The sequence below is a fragment of the Helianthus annuus genome, chromosome 6 (assembly GCF_002127325.2).
Source record: "Helianthus annuus cultivar XRQ/B chromosome 6, HanXRQr2.0-SUNRISE, whole genome shotgun sequence".
NCBI lineage: Eukaryota > Viridiplantae > Streptophyta > Magnoliopsida > Asterales > Asteraceae > Helianthus > Helianthus annuus.
In genome coordinates, this window is record NC_035438.2 from 32,990,467 (window position 1) to 32,997,518 (window position 7,052).

Below are 7,052 nucleotides of genomic sequence, written 5' to 3' on the forward strand. Positions count from 1 at the left end.
TCATATAAACAAACCACTAAAATAATTGGATCTAACGTGCTCGTTTCACATAAGTTTATGAACCAAATCAAAGAAAATAAACGATGTCGAAACTATAAGAGTCTAGCCGGACATGATGGCTAGAACAATCAATACTAAAATGAAACAAAACATAGAACTAACAACGTACGAAACCAAAAATACTTCCCAAAATCCCAACTCTTGCTTCTCTCTGGATTGCAGCCGTCTTCGAAGTCGTCCAGAATTGTTGCCTTCTTTTCGTCCAGGTTGTTGGGTGATGATATATTGTTCTTTCTTTTCTCCTACTTGCCAAACTTCATTTTTCTTTTCTTTCGTTTTTTTTTTCTTGGCAGCCCAAAAGGAATTGTTAGTTCAGCCCATCTTCACTAATTACAATTCACCAAAACCATTTTATTTAATGAGCCCAACTCATGGCCCGTCTCTAGTTTAAGCTTCTTCATCATCTTTCAATGCTCATAATCTACTCGACCTTTTAGTTATTGCTCGCAATCACTCCGCCCCTACAATATCAACCAAAAACAAACAAAAGTAGATTCCGTTCCACAAAAATAATCGTTTCGCAAAATAATGAGGTATGATTATGAAATATGCATGATATGTAGTGAATTTTAACATAAATATGCTATAAAAACGTGCCTAAAAATGCAACTAACAAATCTCCCCAAGCTTAAACCTTTCCTTGTCCTCAAGGAAGTCAAGAATAAGAATAAACCGAGAAATAAACACGAAAAATAATACACATATGCATGCTATATTTTTTCTAACTCGCTTCTTTTATTCCGGAAAACAAACTTGTAATGAGATCACATCAAACATTGTCAACTCCTATTACATTCATTCGAACCCGGGAAATACTAACACGTGTAACCGCGATTGTTGATATTTTGTGTCCCTTTAAACTCGAACCCACTTAATCACGACCAAATGCTTTCTGCTTAATAATATACAAATTTACCAACATGGTTTAATCGTCCCCACGCCCAACACCTATGGCAACATCTACCCAACCTCACGACTTTTTGAAGATTTCCAAAACCACACTTGATGCGACCATGCACCCAAACCATGACACGATAGTTATTATCTTTTTTTTTTCGTTTTTCAAGGGGTCGGGACTTTTCTCCCTAATTTGCTCAAATATTTTTTTTTATTTCGATTTCGATTTTTTTCAAATTTTTGGCATACATTGTGCTCTTTTACCCCTTCCTTTTTCTCTTTTTTTTCTTTTTTTTCAACTATAATAACCTATGAGGTCAATTTTTCACCTCTTTGAGGTCAATTTTTCACCTCTTTATTTTTTTTCAATGAAATTACGGAGGTGTCATGATATGGGGAACATGGTGTGTGATAGAGGATATGCAACTCAACCGATTTTTGGTCGGGATCAATTTTTAACCACAAGCATCAAGATGGGAAACTAAACACATATATTCAGTTAAGGTTATTGCATACAACATTGGCGTTCCTAAGTTAGGGCTGAGCCTATCAACATATCCCAAATTATCTATGTTTTCTTCCCCGAAGTTACCATTTCACGCATAAGCTTTGACATGCCAGAAATCATATCATATCTCATTTTTTCACAAATCATTCTCAACGGAATAGAAACGGTTTTTTTTTTTCTTTTTTTAGGTTTTCTTTCAAAAATGAATACTAATGCATGTATATACAACCTAAATGCAATGCAAAGAAAAAATGCTATGTAATACATGATACAATGAGAACATAAAAAATTACCTCAAATCACAACCTCCCCAAGCTTAAGATATAGTATCGTCCTCGATGCTTGGAGATGAATGTGGAATGCATCTACTAAACCAGTGGAGGCGCAACAGTTGGGACTACATTTATTTTCTTTATGTGTTTTACCCATATGTCCACAACCTGATGTTCGCTAAAAAGTACCATACCTGATGAATTTGCCTCGAACCCATGATACACATCTATAAGCCAATAAACTCAAGATAACATAATCATTCAAACAATAGCAACAATCAACCAATTCGGATGCAAAACTAATTCATTAAAATGCATGTCAGTGAACTGAACCAATTTTTTGCAAACCAAATTCCAATTCTAAGAACTCCTTCCCTGATAAAACATTAATTCATTTAAGTTCAATTCCAAGCAAAGTGGGACTGTTCAATTCAAGTAACAGAGGTTAGGGCTTGAATCAGTAGCAGGTCTCATTCAAATTGACGAGGTGTTAGGTTACTTGAAAGGGTTTCAATAGACAAAGGACCTAATGTCGATATGAGAAAAGAAACAGAAACGTACCTGAAGGCGGAGACCAGTAACGACGACAATCAGAGCCGGTTCGGAGTGGTGTCACAGGAGCAAGAGTGACGGTTGTTCCAGGATGTCGCTAGGAAGAGAACGAAAGATAATCGAGACATACCTGAGTTTAGAAGCGGAGGAGCACCGGTTGTTGCATAATGACGGCTGAATACGGTGGTGGTCGGAACCAGCGACGGGCGGCGATGGTGACTGTCTGCAGCGAAAGAGGTGTCCGATGGGGGTGGGGTTCAGGTGACGACGTCGAACCAGCGACGGGGATGTGGGTGACGTCGGTGTGCGACGGAGATGGAAGATGAAGGCCGGCGATGTTGTTGGAGTAGATGGGGATTCAGGATGATGATATAATGCAGTACGGTGGTGGGTGATGTTAGGGTTAAAGGGGAAAGAAGGGGCTTAGAAGATGATGAGTTTAATTTATTTATTTATAATTTCATGTGATTATTATCAGCTCTAACTCTAACATGCCATCCTACCCTTTTTTTTTTTTTTTTTTTTTTGCCACAGAATGTTCACCCGGCCGGGTGATGGCTTGACACGCCCGGGTCGAAGTTCTGAATGTTTTTTATAAAATTTAACACGACCGGGTCACTTTTTATAGAATTTTTAACACGGTCAGGTTAAGGTTCTGAAATAAAAACTCACTTTCACACGACCGGGCCATTTATTAAAAAAAATATCCAACCGGTCGGGTTAAACTTTTGACTAAAAAAAACATTTTTTTTTGTTTTTATATTTTTTTTGTTTTTGCTTTTTTTTTTTAATTAAAATGAAAGAGAACAATACGAAATCACGGGTTGCCTCCCGCGAAGCGCCTTTCTTTCTCGTCTTTGGCTAGACTTGTACCTTATTTCATTAGTCCGGTGCTTGCTCAATGCACGGAAGAAGCTTTCGGATAATACTTGGTAATTTCATTTTTGATGCTCTTTCCCTTGCTTTCTTCTGCGGGTCCATGAGGGTCATAACATCCATTAGATTCTCCCCAAGCTTGAACTTTTCAGTAAGTTCCTTTGCCTCGGCTTCATCAATGCTTTTGTTTGACACTAATGCTTGAACATCATGGTTAGACAACTCAAAACGTTCATTAGTTAGTGGTTCAATGACATCTATATAATTCAAAGACGAGACATCACTTGGGTAACGCATCGCATCATCTATGTTGAAATTGATTACCTCCCCATCAAATTCCATAGAAAGGGTGCCGCTATAAACATCGATTTTTGTCCTTGCGGTTTTTAAAAATGGCCTCCCTAATAATATGGAACTTGAATTTGGGGCTTCATCACCCTCCATATCTAGCACACAAAAATCAGCTGGAAAGACCAATTCATTCACTTGTACCAATATATCTTCTAATACACCTTTTGGGCGTACTATGGATCGATCGGCCAATTGAATGACTACCCCGGTCCTCTTTAACGGTCCTACATTAAGTGTTTTAAAAATCGAGTATGGCAGGACGTTAATAGAGGCTCCAAGGTCTAACATAGCTCTAGGCACAGTGATATTCCCCAATTTACAAGGAACGGTGAAAACACCCGGATCCTTGCACTTTTGTGGTAGTCTTTTTTGTAAAACAGCCGATATGTTTTCACCTACCTTAACAGTTTCATTACCTTTTAGCTTTTTCTTTGAGGTGCACAGTTCCTTCAAGAATTTTGCATATCGTGGAACCTGTTTAATAGCATCAAGAAGGGGAATGTTTACCTCTACCTTCCGAAAGGTCTCCATGATTTCCTGTTCCTCTCTTTGCTTTTGTGTGCTTCTTAGTCTTGAGGGGAATGGAGGAGGAGTGGTGAACTTTGCCTTGACTTCATCTGATTTTGGAGCCTCGGGTTTCTCCGTATCTTTCTTCTCAACAACGACCTCTTCTTCCTCTTCTTGCATTGTTGGACCATCATAACTCTTCCCGCTTCTCAAGGTAACAACACAAGCATTATGCTTAGGATTTGCCTCGGTTTGTGGAGGTAGTTTACCTTGAGACTCTATCTTACTCACCGAGGTGGCGAGTTGAGCCATTTGTTGTTCCAGATTCTTTATGCTAGCTTTTGTCTCTTGTTGGAACGTATGTGTGCTGGTTGCCAAACTTTTCACAATATCTTCCAAAGACATTCCCGAGTTACTCGTTTGTTGTTGGGCGGGTTGCTGTTGTCGAGGTTGAAAGTTTTGTGGTTGTTGATTACCTTGGAAGGTTGGGCGTTGTTGATATTGTTGAGACCTTTGCTGGAAATTCATGTTGGGTGGATGTCCCCAATTTTGATTGCCTTGAGGTTGTTCATATTGTCTTGAATTTTGCCCCGGATAACCTCCAAGTGCTTGTGCTTGTTCAACATCATCTTGCAGTGTGGGACACATATCAGTGGGGTGTCCAAATTGTAGACAGATTCCACAAGCTCGGGCTTGTGGCTCAGCACTCTTGTCCTTAGTAAGTTGCATGACTGCTTTGGTTAACTCAGCTAGCTGGGTTTCGATGTGAGGAGTGCTCACTTCCTTAACTGCTCGTGGGACATCCGTGTACCACTCTTCATCCTGTGCTGAGTGCTTGGTGTCTTCAGCTATGGAGGTAATCAAGGCTCTAATTTGAGTAGGTGTTTTGTCGAGTAGAGCCCTTCCACTAGATGCATTTATCAAGCGTCTCTCCATTGGTGCCAATCCTTCACAAAAGTATTGAAGGTGTTGGTGATCAGTTATGCTGTGTTGTGGGCAGCGAGCACACAACTTTTTAAACCTGTCCCAATAAGTGTGCAAGGCTTCTCGTTTTAGTTGCTTGATTCCAATGATCTCCTTGCGCAGGATCGAAGCTTTAACTTCTGGGAAGTATTTGTCTAGAAACAGCTTTGCAAGTTCGTTCCAAGTAGTTACCGACCCCGGTGGTAGGTAATATAGCCATTCTTTTGCTGAGTCTTGAAGAGCAAAGGGGAATGCCCTTAGCTTGATTTGGTCTTCCGTGACATTATGTGGCTTCATACCGGAGCACACAACATGGAACTCTTTGAGGAACTTGTGTGGGTTTTCATTCTCTAGCCCGCGGAAAAGTGGTAATAGGTGAATGAGTCCGGATTTCAGCTCAAAGTTTTCCACAGTAGGATAGTTAATGCAAAGGGGCTGTTGTGGGACATCACGAGTCGCCCACTGTCTAAGGGTTTGTTCATTTGCCATTGTAACTGCGGGAAATTGTGGTTTAGGTGAGTTTGGTTCTTGGTGGGTATGGGTAGGTGAGTGTGGTGGAGTGATGGGTGTTTCTTGATGGGATTGTGATTCCGTTTCGGTTTCTGATTCACTTGACAAAAGTATGTCTTGCCAAATGTTGGTGACCGGAGGTGAAGATATAGAGGATGAGGAGCTTGCTAACTTCTTTCGTTGTTTTGCTTGCCTCCTTAATCTCTTTGTTGTTTTCTCGATCTCCGGGTCAATCTCGAGTGGTGTACCTGTACGCAAAGATCTTGGCATAAAACGATTAAATTTGCCGTATCCCCGGCAACGGCGCCAATTTGTTGGGTGTCGAATCCAGCAAATAAAATAAAATAAACCTACTTGACACACTAAATAGTATGAGTGGAAGTCAGGTTCGTGTCCACAGGGATACAGATTAACGAATTATGCCAAAACGTTTTAGACACAGATACGGCTGTTTTGAAAGGGGGTTTTAAATTTAAACTAGAATGTAAATAAAAAAATTAATTTTAGATTAAAAGAAAAGCTAATTAAAGTGGTTGGAAAAATTCAGATGTTAAAAACTAATTTCAACACCAGGGCAATTTCTTGATTCGGTTCGACTTACGATCATTAACGGTCACGGTGCAATGATCCTTTTAAATAATAGTTTGTATCAATACTAGACGCCACGCAGTTCGGACATCCACTCTATCTAATGTCTAACCAAGCGCAGTTCGTTGATTAGAGCCAACCCACTACTCTAAACTCACGCCGTTCGGATTTTAGCGTGTGGGTTGCGGGATAGAAGTATCAATTACAATCAAACACTCACGCCGTTCGGAGTGTTTAACTATATTGTATGATTCTATAATAATTTTGGGTTCATAGACAAACTCAAAATATTATTTGTTCCTTGTATCAAAAATTAAAACTTTATTAGGGTTCTAAAAATTGATTGAACTTTATTAGAAAAATTAATAAGTTGATCAGGTTTATTAACAATCTAATATTTTCTGGATCGAATCCGTATTAAAAACAAGAATCATATAAACAAACCACTAAAATAATTGGATCTAACGTGCTCGTTTCACATAAGTTTATGAACCAAATCAAAGAAAATAAACCCTGATGTCGAAACTATAAGAGTCTAGCCGGACATGATGGCTAGAACAATCAATACTAAAATGAAACAAAACATAGAACTAACAACGTACGAAACCAAAAATACTTCCCAAAATCCCAACTCTTGCTTCTCTCTGGATTGCAGCCGTCTTCGAAGTCGTCCAGAATTGTTGCCTTCTTTTCGTCCAGGTTGTTGGGTGATGATATATTGTTCTTTCTTTTCTCCTACTTGCCAAACTTCATTTTTCTTTTCTTTCGTTTTTTTTTTCTTGGCAGCCCAAAAGGAATTGTTAGTTCAGCCCATCTTCACTAATTACAATTCACCAAAACCATTTTATTTAATGAGCCCAACTCATGGTCCGTCTCTAGTTTAAGCTTCTTCATCATCTTTCAATGCTCATAATCTACTCGACCTTTTAGTTATTGCTCGCAATCACTCCGCCCCTACAATATCAACC

The 7,052-nt window shown here is 39.3% G+C and overlaps 1 long non-coding RNA gene across 1 annotated transcript; it reads right to left on the reverse strand.

Moving 5' to 3' along the window:
* Positions 1–2,727, reverse strand: LOC118479756. The gene is made up of 2 exons (XR_004860470.1): positions 1,759–2,727; positions 1–521 (listed from the first exon to the last, which is right to left on the reverse strand). It is a non-coding gene; the product is annotated as an uncharacterized LOC118479756 (long non-coding RNA).
* Positions 2,728–7,052: the final 4,325 nt, after the last annotated feature.